This window comes from Ranitomeya imitator, chromosome 1 (genome assembly GCF_032444005.1).
Source record: "Ranitomeya imitator isolate aRanImi1 chromosome 1, aRanImi1.pri, whole genome shotgun sequence".
Taxonomy (NCBI): domain Eukaryota; kingdom Metazoa; phylum Chordata; class Amphibia; order Anura; family Dendrobatidae; genus Ranitomeya; species Ranitomeya imitator.
This window is the reverse complement of record NC_091282.1, coordinates 1,225,434,533-1,225,447,433: the sequence shown is the minus strand read 5'-3', so window position 1 is coordinate 1,225,447,433 and position 12,901 is coordinate 1,225,434,533. Positions and strand designations below refer to the sequence as shown.

Genomic DNA, 12,901 nt, shown 5'->3' with positions numbered 1-12,901 from the left:
GGTGACGGTCACGGTGTGAATCCTGACCCATTGGTGACAAGGGTCAGGGGAATCGTGACAATTGGTGGCAAGGCGGTGGGATATCTTAGAGCATTAGTGATTTGGTTTGAGCAATCATTCCTCTCACTAAAAACTTGCAGAAAGTGCTTGCGAGGACTCTGCGCAAATAAGTTTGGAGAACGAACTCAGTGCTTTTTAGTTGTGAGACAATTGCGTACTGGTAATTATCCCTTCCTTTTCTCTTCGTTTTTCTATCCTATCTTTTATTTGGCAACCATGGCTGCGAAAGGGGAAGCCTGGTACAACCAGCAGAAGAAGGACTCTCTTGCTGGGATATGCACGTACCATGGCCTGAACCCCCAGGGTAAGACCAAGACTCAATGGTCGCTGAACTGGTGCAATTTGAAGCCGACCAAGCCAGGCCACAGAGCCCAGAGGCCGCAGAAGCTAGCACAAGTGAACATGTTGCTGCAGCAGAGGTCCAACCACTGAATACGGGCCCTACTGGCAACCAGGGGGGCGCAGACCTCCTCCTGCAGCTGGCTCTGCAACAATGCGCCGCAGATGACCTAGAGGGACGTCGGCAGCTGATTCAGCAATACCATGAGCGAGCCGAGCGGCAAGCTGAGCGGGAGTACCAGCTGCAGATGGCCCGACTGCAAATGCAGGGGTCGTCCCAGTCCAGCCGTGAGCCCAGCAGCGCTCAGATGCCTAAGCCCCGGCCTGATCACTTCCCTGTTATGGAGAAGGACGGGGACTTGGACACTTTTCTGCGGGCCTTTGAGAAAGCCTGCAGACAGTACCGGCTGCCTACAGATGAATGGGCACGATACCTGACACCAGGGCTGAGAGGCAAAGCTCTGGAGGCGTTTGCTGCCCTCCCTCAAGAACAAGATGGTGACTATGAGGCCATCAAGCAGGCTCTAATAGCCAAGTACCAGCTTACACCCAAGGTGTACCGTAGAAAGTTCCGGACCCTCCAACGTGGCCCACATGACAGTTACAGTGATGTGGTGCATGGACTGGGGACCCACTTTGACCAGTGGACCCAAGGACTGTCAGTGACCACCTTTGCACAGCTGCGAGACCTGATGATCAAAGACCAGTTCTTTCATCTTTGCCCAGCTGAGGTGCGACAGTTCGTGATGGACAAAGAACCAAAAGACGTGACGAAAGCAGCGCAGATTGCCGATGCCTATGAGGCCAACCGTAGATCGGAAGTGTGGAAGCCAGTCACCACCAGCTGGAGAGGGGGTAAGCTTGCAACCAATGCCAGTACCCCTGCCAGCCAACACACCAGAGGTCCTGGCCCCGTGGCCAACAGCACCAGACCTACCACCGAACCTCGCAAGTGTTTCACCTGACATCAGACTGGTCATATCAGTCCCTCCTGCCCAACCAAGCAGAACAACACCCCAGCCAAGGCCCCAGGGCCTAATGCAGCAGTTCTTTTGGTGGGTGGTGTGGTTGGGAGGGTGTGTGACAACGTACAGCACGTCACGGTGGGAGGCCATGTTGCTACAGGCCTCAAAGACACCGGGGCTGAATGAACCCTCATCCGACCCGAACTGGCGGCCCCTGAAGAAATCATTCCGGGGAAAACCCTAACTGTCACTGGGATTGGGGGCATCAGCTGTCCCTTAGCGATGGCCCGGGTTTTTATTGATTGGGGTGCCGGGAGCGGGGTGAAGGAAGTGGGGCTGTCTGATAATTTGCCCACTGATGTTTTGTTGGGGACTGATTTGGGGAGGATGGTTGCATACTACGTCCCTGACACCCCTCCCCAATCTACTAATGAGGGTAAAGTTAACCCTGATGATGCTGATGATGGGAAATCGCGTGTGTTACCTGACCCTGCTTTATCTTGTAATGATGCATCTAATAACCATTTTTTTCCTAGGATTGATGGTGAAAATCTTGTACCTGTGCCAACTGAACCTGATAATGATTTTTCTGTGAAGGTTAATGTGTCCATAGATACAGGCGTGCCCAGCCACGTCGCTCTGCGGAGTGAGACGGCTGAGGAACCCCTAACAGGGGCAAGTGTCGGTGCTACAGGAAATGGGGAGATGCATGGGAACCGTGAGGACGGTGATGCCATGAAAGTGACCAGTACCACCGAGGAAGGTAACTGGCCCATAAGTAGCACTGCCCCTGGAGTGTTGGGGGTGGATGGGGAGGTCGAGCCCATAGCAGCATCGGCTGATGGGCCTGTAGAAACCCCCGGGGAGACAGCCTACGTAGCTGCTGTCACCCGCAGTCAGAGTGCCCGGAACGCAGATAACTGTCTGCCTTCCGGACCCTCCTCAGTCATTACTGTGACTGAACCAGAGGTGGACCCAGAGCAGGTCCAAGAGGGTTCCCGTGGGGAAGGGACCCTGACATCGCTTCTGGCTTCCCCTAGCCAGGAGTTTCAGGCCGCTCTGCACACAGATGTGAGCCTAGAGAGTTTGAGACAACTTGCCGGGACGCCCTTCTCCGAGGCTGATAAGGAGAAGGTGTTCTGGGAACAAGGAAGGTTGTACCGGGAGACAGTACCCGGAGAATCACAAAAGGAGTGGTTGAGGGAAAGACAGCTGGCCGTCCCGCAGCAATTCCGGGGTGAGTTGTTGCGGATTGCCCATGAGATCCCGCTAGCTGGACACTTGGGGATCAGCAAAACTAAGGCCCGGCTGTCTCAACACTTCTATTGGCCTAAGATGGGGACAGATGTGTCAAACTACTGCCGCTCCTGTGTCACCTGTCAAAGAGTGGGGAAGGCGGGGCCTGCTATTAAGGCTCCCCTGATCCCTTTGCCAGTGATAGAGGAGCCTTTCCAGAGGATCGCGGTGGACATTTTGGGCCCGCTGGCCGTCCCCAGCAGCTCTGGAAAGCAATACATCCTTACTGTGGTAGACTATGCTACCTGGTACCCAGAGGCAGTAGCTCTCTCGTCAACTAGGGCAGATAAGGTGGTGGATGCCCTGTTGGCCATCTTTTCACGTGTAGGGTTTCCCAGGGAAATGCTTACTGATCAAGGGACCCAATTTATGTCTCGCCTAATGGAGGCTCTCTGTAAGAGAATGCAGGTGAAGCACCTGGTATCGAGTGCGTATCACCCACAGACCAATGGCTTGTGTGAACGCTTCAATGGTACCCTCAAACAGATGCTACGCATGCTGGTTGAGACCCAAGGGCGCGACTGGGAGCGGTACCTCCCACACCTGCTGTTCGCTTACCGAGAGGTTCCGCAGGCCTCGATGGGGTTCTCCCCCTTCGAGCTCCTGTACGGCAGGCGAGTCCGGGGACCACTTGGGTTGGTAAGAGAATCCTGGGAAGAGGAGCCGAACCCTTCTGAAGTGTCCATAGTGGAGTATGTCATGCGCTTCCGTGACAAGATGCAGACCTTGACGCAGTTGGTGCATGACAACATGATGCAGGCTCAGGCTGATCAGAAGCACTGGTACGACCAGAACGCCTGGGAGCGGACCTACCACATGGGTCAAAAGGTGTGGGTGCTGGTCCCCGTACCAACGGATAAGCTTCAGGCAGCCTGGGAGGGCCCGTACGTCGTCCACCAACAGCTCAACCCGGTCACGTACGTGGTCACGCTTGACCACGCTCGGGGTAGGCGAAAGGCCTTTCACGTCAACATGATGAAGGCTCATCACGAACGTGAACCTTTCGTCCTACCGGTCTGCAGCTTTCCCGAAGACGGTGAGGAAGACACCCTTCTGGACTTGCTGGCCCAAGCCAAGGCCAATGGGTCCATCGAGGATGTGGAGGTAAGCGCCTCGTTAACTGAACCCCAGCAGGTGCAGTTGCAAACCACCCTGGAACCCTTCCGGGTCGTGTTCTCCAACCGACCTGGGAGGACTGAGTTAGCAGTCCACGAGGTGGACACCGGGAATCACGCCCCACAACGGCGAACACCCTATCGAATCTCTGACCAGGTGCAGCAGATTATGCGCCAAGAGATCGATGAGATGTTACAGCTGGGGGTGATTCGACGGTCAACGAGTGCGTGGGCCTCACCTGTAGTTCTCGTGCCAAAGAAGGACCGGACCACCCGGTTCTGCGTGGACTACAGGGGGCTCAACGCCATTACAGCCTCTGACGCGCACCCCATGCCGCGCATCGAGGAGCTGCTTGAGAAGTTAGCTGGCGCAAAATACCTGACAATAATGGATTTGAGTAGAGGATACTGGCAGATTCCCCTGAGCCCCGAGGCGCAGGAGAAATCCGCCTTTATCACGCCCTTCGGACTGTACGAGTCCACGGTCATGCCCTTCGGCATGAAGAATGCCCCTGCCACTTTCCAGTGGATGGTCAACCTCCTGCTTCAGGGACTGGAGAAGTACGCCGTGGCATACTTGGATGACATTGCCATCTTCAGTTCCTCCTGGGAGGAACACCTGCAGCATCTCGAGGAGGTGCTCAGGCGAATTCACCAAGCAGGACTGACTATCAAGCCGGGAAAGTGTCAGATGGGCATGAGGGAGGTTCACTACCTGGGGAATCGGGTAGGCGGAGGCACCATGGAGCCAGAGCATGGCAATGGTGATGGGTTGGCCCACCAGGGTGAACCTGCTGAGGTGCGCATGGAGGAGAACCATCAGGTCCTGCCTCCCTAGCGCACACCTGAAGGGGGAGGTGTGAGGAAAATGAAATATCATAAGTAGTTCTCTTGCTAGCCTGCGTGGGCTAAGCCCCCCTTCTTGGAGTAACAGTTTGTAGCTGCCAATTCCTGGCTTTCCTTCTCAGAGAGTGTGGGGAGTTTTATGGCCGAACGGTATTTACGACCAGGTTAGAATCTTCCACTAGCTGGACAATGGAAAAGTGGCTCCAAAAATTCATGAAAGATTCTTTGTTTAGTTTTTGTTAGATATTAGGCAAACGATTTAAGCTAGAAATACGAAAATATATATTCTTATTCTCACTCGGTGTATCTACCCATCCCTTGAAACTCGGGCTTCTAACTCCGTCTGGTAAAGAAGTAGGGTTTTCTCTGTAAATATGTATCCCAGATAGGACACATTTGATCTCATTAGAATGCTCACGTTAATCCGAGATGAATTATGAGTATGTTTGTTGTGAATTCTGTGGCAGAGCTCCCTCCTGTGGTCACAAGTGGTACTTCGGCTGATTCTCTCTGTGAGCTTCCGTTGGTGGAGGAGAGTGGTACTGCGGCTTCTGAGTTTCCTTCCTCAGGTGATGTGGTGATGTCGTTAGGTGCTGCTCTATTTAACTCCACCTAGTGCTTTGATCCTGGCCTCCAGTCAATGTTCTAGTATTGGACCTGTTTCCTCCTGGATCGTTCCTGTGGCCTGCTGCTCTGCATAGCTAAGTTCTGCTTTTGCTATTTTGTTTGCTATTTTTTCTGTCCAGCTTGCTTAACCCCTTAATGACCGCCAATACGTCTTTTAACTGACCTGAGATATAAGAGAATAGCCTCCCCATACAGATGACAATCCAGCATCTGTTGGTTGTACACTATAGCTGACAACTTGCTGTATCAGCCACGATCAGTATTTGCACCTTCTAAATTTGTTTAACCCCTTAGATGCTGCTGTCAATAGTGACTACATCATTATAAATGGTTAACAGAGTGTGGGGGCTTCTTCTTTATCCCAATTGGTGCCCTCAGATCATGATTTTGTTGTCCTGATGTTTGCGATGGCAATTCATGACCAAATAGCGGCCTTAGAGTCTGACGGCTGTAGTAATCTGTTTAGAAGTTAGCGGCATTTAGGTGGTAAAAATACACATTTTCATTTCTGTTATGCCACTTTGCATTAATTCCTGTAAAGCACCTGAAGGGTTAATAAACTACCTGACAGCAGTTTTCGATATGTCAGGGGGTGCTGTTTTTAAAATGGTATCACGTTTGGGGGTTTCCCAATATATGAGACCCCTAAAGTCCCTTCAAACATGGATAAGTCCCTAAAAAAATAAATGTGGTAAATTTCTTTGAAAAAATGAAAAATTGCTGCTACATTTTTAAACCTCCTAAAATGCTAACAAAATAAAATAACATTTTACAAATGGTGCTGATGTAAAGCTGACATGTGGAAAATGTTATTTATTAATGGTTTGCTGTTATATGACTATCTGGATTAAAGGGATAATCATTCAAATTTAGAAAATTGCTAATTTTTTAACATTTTTCACATTTTTTTTATATTTTTTATAAATAAACACAAAAAATGTTGAACTAAATCTACCATTATCATAAAGTATAATGTGTCACGAAAAAACAATCTCAAAATCACTGGGATTTGTTGAAGCGTTGCAGAGTTATTACCACATAAAGTGACACTGGTCAGATTTAAAAAATTTGGCTCGGTCACTAAGGGGTTAATATTGTTTTCTTGCTTGCTGGAAGCTCTGGGACGCAGAGGGTGTACCTCCGTGCCGTTAGTTCGGTACGGAGGGTCTTTTTGCCCCCTTTGCGTGGTTTTTGTAGGGTTTTGTGTTGACCGCAAAGTTACCTTTCCTATCCTCGCTCTGTTTAGAAAGTCGGGCCTCACTTTGCTAAATCTATTTCATCTCTACGTTTGTCTTTTCATCTTAACTCACAATCATTATATGTGGGGACTGCCTTTTCCTTTGGGGTATTTCTCTGAGGCAAGGTAGGCTTATTTTCTATCTTCAGGCTAGCTAGTTTCTCAGGCTGTGCCGAGTTGCAAAGGGAGCGTTAGGCGCAATCCACGGCTGCCTCTAGTGTGGTTGGAGAGGATTACGGATTGCGGTCAGCAGCGTTCCCACGTCTCCGAGCTCGTTCTATGTTTTTGGGTTATTGTCAGGTCACTGTATGTGCTCTGACTTCTATGTCCATTGTGGTACTGAATTACCTTATCATAACAGTACTGGAGGCCGAAAGTACTAATGATTCTCAATAGAGGGAAAAAAGAAGTTCTGAGACCATTTTTTTTTCTCTGCACTGTGTTTTGCCTTTTTTTTCCCCTAGACATTTGGGTGGTTCAGGACACAGGTGTAGCGATGGACATTAAAGGTCTGTCTTCATGTGTGGATCAGCTCACGGCAAGAGTACAAAATATTCAAGACTTGGGGTTCAGAATTCTATGTTAGAACCAAGAATTCCTATTCCTGATTTGTTTTTTGGAGATAGAACTAAATTTCTGAGTTTCAAAAATAATTGTAAACTATTTCTGGCTTTGAAACCTCGCTCCTCTGGTGACTCAGTTCAACAAGTTAGGATCATTATTTCTTTTTTACGTGGCGACCCTCAGGACTGGGCATTTTATCTTGCGTCAGGAGATCCTGCATTAAGTAATATCGATGCGTTTTTCCTGGCGCTCGGATTGCTGTACGATGAGCCTAATTCAGTGGATCAGGCAGAGAAAAATTTGCTGGCTATGTGTCAGGGTCAGGATGAGAGAGAGGGATATTGTCAGAAATTTAGAAAGTGGTCAGTACTCACTCAATGGAATGAAGGTGCGCTTGCAGCTATTTTCAGAAAGGGTCTCTCTGAAGCCCTTAAGGATGTCATGGTGGGATTTCCTATGCCTGCTGGTCTGAATGATTCTATGTCTTTGGCCATTCAGATCGGTCGACGCTTGCGTGAGCGTAAATCTGTGCACCATTTGGCGGTATTATCTGAGCATAAACCTGAGCCTATGCAGTGCGATAGGACTTTGACCAGAGTTGAACGGCAAGAACACAGACGTCTGAATGGGCTGTGTTTCTACTGTGGTGATTCCACTCATGCTATCTCTGATTGTCCTAAGCGCACTAAGCGGTTCGCTAGGTCTGCCACCATTGGTATGGTACAGTCAAAATTTCTTTTGTCCGTTACCTTGATCTGCTCTTTGTCATCTTATTCTGTCATGGCATTTGTGGATTCAGGCGCTGCCCTGAATTTGATGGACTTGGAGTATGCTAGGCGTTGTGGGTTTTTCTTGGAGCCCTTGCAGTGTCCTATTCCATTGAGAGGAATTGATGCTACGCCTTTGGCCAAGAATAAGCCTCAGTACTGGACCCAGCTGACCATGTGCATGGCTCCTGCACATCAGGAGGTTATTCGCTTTCTGGTGTTGCATAATCTGCATGATGTGGTCGTGTTGGGGTTGCCATGGCTACAAGTCCATAATCCAGTATTAGATTGGAAATCCATGTCTGTGTCCAGCTGGGGTTGTCAGGGGGTACATGGTGATGTCCCATTTCTGTCTATTTCGTCATCCACCCTTTCTGAGGTTCCAGAGTTCTTGTCTGATTACCGGGATGTATTTGATGAGCCCAAGTCCGATACCCTACCTCCGCATAGGGATTGTGATTGTGCTATCGATTTGATTCCTGGTAGTAAATTCCCAAAAGGTCGACTGTTTAATTTATCTGTGCCTGAGCACGCCGCTATGCGGAGTTATGTGAAGGAGTCCTTGGAGAAGGGGCATATTCGCCCGTCATCGTCGCCATTAGGAGCAGGGTTCTTTTTTGTGGCCAAGAAGGATGGTTCGCTGAGACCTTGTATAGATTACCGCCTTCTAAATAAGATCACGGTTTAATTTCAGTACCCCTTGCCGTTGTTATCTGATTTGTTTGCTCGGATTAAGGGGGCTAGTTGGTTCACCAAGATAGATCTTCGTGGTGCGTATAATCTTGTGCGTATTAAGCGAGGCGATGAATGGAAAACTGCATTTAATACGCCCAAGGGCCATTTTGAGTATCTAGTAATGCCATTCGGACTTGCCAATGCTCCATCAGTGTTTCAATCCTTTATGCATGACATCTTTCGAGAGTACCTGGAGAAATTCCTGATTGTGTACTTGGATGACATTTTGATCTTCTCGGATGATTGGGAGTCTCATGTGAAGCAGGTCAGAACGGTGTTTCAGGTCCTGCGTGCTAATTCTTTGTTTGTGAAGGGATCAAAGTGTCTCTTTGGTGTTCAGAAGGTTTCATTTTTGGGGTTCATCTTTTCCCCTTCTACTATCGAGATGGACCCTGTTAAGGTCCAAGCCATCCATGATTGGACTCAGCCGACATCTCTGAAAAGTCTGCAAAAGTTCCTGGGCTTTGCTAATTTTTATCGTCGCTTCATCTGCAATTTTTCTAGTATTGCTAAACCATTGACCGATTTGACGAAGAAGGGTGCTGATGTGGTCAATTGGTCTTCTGCTGCTGTGGAAGCTTTTCAAGAGTTGAAGCGTCGTTTTTCTTCTGCCCCTGTGTTGTGTCAGCCAGATGTTTCGCTTCCATTCCAGGTCGAGGTTGATGCTTCTGAGATTGGAGCAGGGGCTGTTTTGTCGCAGAGAAGTTCTGATTGCTCGGTGATGAAACCATGCGCCTTCTTTTCCAGGAAGTTTTCGCCTGCTGAGCGAAATTATGATGTTGGCAATCGAGAGTTACTGGCCATGAAGTGGGCATTCGAGGAGTGGCGTCATTGGCTTGAAGGAGCTAAGCATCGCGTGGTGGTCTTGACTGATCATAAGAACTTGACTTATCTCGAGTCTGCCAAGCGGTTGAATCCTAGACAGGCTCGTTGGTCGCTGTTTTTTGCCCGTTTTGACTTTGTGATTTTGTACCTTCTGGGCTCTAAAAATGTGAAGGCGGATGCTCTGTCTAGGAGTTTTGTGCCCAACTCTCCGGGTTTATCTGAGCCGGCGGGTATTCTCAAAGAGGGAGTAATTGTGTCTGCCATCTCCCCTGATTTGCGGCGGGTGCTGCAAAAATTTCAGGCTAATAAACCTGATCGTTGCCCAGCGGAGAGACTGTTTGTCCCTGATAGGTGGACGAATAAAGTTATCTCTGAGGTTCATTGTTCGGTGTTGGCTGGTCATCCTGGAATCTTTGGTACCAGAGAGTTAGTGGCTAGATCCTTTTGGTGGCCATCTCTGTCGCGGGATGTGCGTTCTTTTGTGCAGTCCTGTGGGATTTGTGCTCGGGCTAAGCCCTGCTGTTCTCGTGCCAGTGGGTTGCTTTTGCCCTTGCCGGTCCCGAAGAGGCCTTGGACACATATCTCTATGGATTTTTCAAAAGATGTCAGTCATTTGGGTGGTCTGTGATCGCTTCTCTAAGATGGTCCATTTGGTACCCTTGTCTAAATTACCTTCCTCCTCTGATTTGGTGCCATTGTTCTTCCAGCATGTGGTTCGTTTACATGGCATTCCAGAGAATATCGTTTCTGACAGAGGTTCCCAGTTTGTTTCGAGGTTTTGGCGAGCCTTTTGTGCTAGGATGGGCATTGACTTGTCTATTTCCTCGGCTTTCCATCCTCAAACTAATGGCCAGACCGAACAAACCAATCAGACCTTGGAAACATATCTGAGATGCTTTGTTTCTGCTGATCAGGATGACTGGGTGTACTTTTTGCCTTTGGCTGAGTTCGCCCTTAATAATCGGGCCAGCTCGGCTACCTTGGTTTCGCCGTTTTTCTGCAACTCTGGGTTCCATCCTCGTTTCTCTTCAGGGCAGGTTGAGTCTTCGGACTGTCCTGGTGTGGATACTGTGGTGGACAGGTTGCAGCAGATTTGGACTCATGTAGTGGACAATTTGACCTTGTCCCAGGAGAAGGCTCAACGTTTCGCTAATCGCAGACGCTGTGTGGGTCCTCGACTTCGTGTTGGGGATTTGGTTTGGTTATCTTCTCGTCATATTCCTATGAAGGTTTCCTCTCCTAAGTTTAAACCTCGTTTCATTGGTCAGTATAGGATTTCTGAGGTTCTTAATCCTGTGTCTTTTCGTATGACCCTTCCAGATTCTTTTTCCATACATAACGTATTCCGTAGGTCATTGTTGCGGAGATACGTAGCACCTATGGTTCCATCTGTTGATCCTCCTGCCCCGGTTTTGGTGGAGGGGGAGTTGGAGTATATTGTGGAGAAGATTTTGGATTCTCGTTTTTCAAGACAGAAACTTCAGTATCTGGTTAAGTGGAAGGGTTATGCTCAGGAAGATAATTCCTGGGTCTTTGCCTCTGATGTCCATGCTCCCGATCTTGTTCGTGCCTTTCATATGGCTCATCCTGGTCGTCCTGGGGGCTCTGGTGAGGGTTCAGTGACCCCTCCTCAAGGGGGGGGGTACTGTTGTGAATTCTGTGGCAGAGCTCCCTCCTGTGGTCACAAGTGGTACTTCGGCTGATTCTCTCTGTGAGCTTCCGTTGGTGGAGGAGAGTGGTACTGCGGCTTCTGAGTTTCCTTCCTCAGGTGATGTGGTGATGTCGTTAGGTGCTGCTCTATTTAACTCCACCTAGTGCTTTGATCCTGGCCTCCAGTCAATGTTCTAGTATTGGACCTGTTTCCTCCTGGATCGTTCCTGTGACCTGCTGCTCTGCATAGCTAAGTTCTGCTTTTGCTATTTTGTTTGCTATTTTTTCTGTCCAGCTTGCTTAATATTGTTTTCTTGCTTGCTGGAAGCTCTGGGACTCAGAGGGTGTACCTCCGTGCCGTTAGTTCGGTACGGAGGGTCTTTTTGCCCCCTTTGCGTGGTTTTTGTAGGGTTTTGTGTTGACCGCAAAGTTACCTTTCCTATGTTCGCTCTGTTCAGAAAGTCGGGCCTCACTTTGCTAAATCTATTTCATCTCTACGTTTGTCTTTTCATCTTAACTCACAGTCATTATATGTGGGGGCTGCCTTTTCCTTTGGGGTATTTCTCTGAGGCAAGGTAGGCTTATTTTCTATCTTCAGGCTAGCTAGTTTCTCAGGCTGTGCCGAGTTGCATAGGGAGCGCTAGGCGCAATCCACGGCTGCCTCTAGTGTGGTTGGAGAGGATTAGGGATTGCGGTCAGCAGAGTTCCCACGTCTCAGAGCTCGTTCTATGTTTTTGGGTTATTGTCAGGTCACTGTATGTGCTCTGACTTCTATGTCCATTGTGGTACTGAATTACCTTATCATAACATATGTTAGGACTCTGACATGTTTTGTAGTGAAGTTATAGAAATCAGAGAAAATATTTTAAAGTTTACTCAGAAGGTAGAGAGAGGAGGGTCTGGATAAGCCAGCCTTTCTGTGATGTCACAGCCTTGAAGTTATAACTGTCTGCACACATCCCCAGCTCAGTCTTCTGCTAGATTTCTTCCTGACATCTTATCTTCTTCTGAAGCCAGCAGCACGTCCAAATGAGCTGGGACGTATGGTTGCCTGCCATCCGTTGAACATGTGAGTGTTGTTTTTTCTCATTTATTCCCTTTATGTTATAATTACCCTTGTACATATTTGCAATTGTCTCATTTATAACATCTTTATAAAATATTTTTGATAAAGCACTGCCTAATTATTTTTATGGGATATAATATTAAATATTAGTTCGTTCATCCTGCTCTAAACTTACCCTGTCTTCTGAAGGGAAATACGCTACTACTGTGTTGGGTTAGCTTCGGACCCGTTTAATCGAAGCTGGTGGCAGCGAGGGTGTGCTGACTTTTGGGGTTACGCTGAAGCGACTGCGGCATTGATAATTATTGTTCCTGCCTGAGTGGGAGTAGTTATCGCGTCGCTGCAGCGTGCCCAATAGCCATTACATAGCAGGCAGCCTTTCTGGCGACTAATTACCCAGGGTGCAGTACCTAATCTGACCTGAGAGTAAGGGGGCACCAGAGAGCTGCAAGTGTTAAGTGGAACTGTAAGCGGGATATACATAAATCCCTGCAGTTCGTGGTATATAGAAAAGCAGTGGGATACCTAAAATAAGCCCCTGCTGTAAACTAAGAGGTCAATAGCCTTGTGTGTGTTTTCTCATCACATTGTCCAGCAGTGGAGGGATAACTAAGTTAAGCCCCCTGCACATGTGATAGCCGTCTGTTGGCCTAAAGTCACCCCGACCCGTGACGTAGGGGTGACGGTCACGGTGTGAATCATGACCCATTGGTGACAGCGGTCAGGAGAATCGTGACACATACCGATTAGCAGTGGCGTAACTTGAAACTCATGGGCCCCGAGCAATAGTCTTTTTCTATAGGCCAAAG

At 48.6% G+C, this 12,901-nt stretch overlaps 1 pseudogene; it reads left to right on the top strand.

Annotated features, from left to right (window-relative positions):
- Nucleotides 1-740: 740 nt before the first annotated feature.
- The window catches only part of LOC138657289 (uncharacterized), a 36,728-nt pseudogene continuing 24,567 nt past the window's right edge, over nucleotides 741-12,901 (top strand).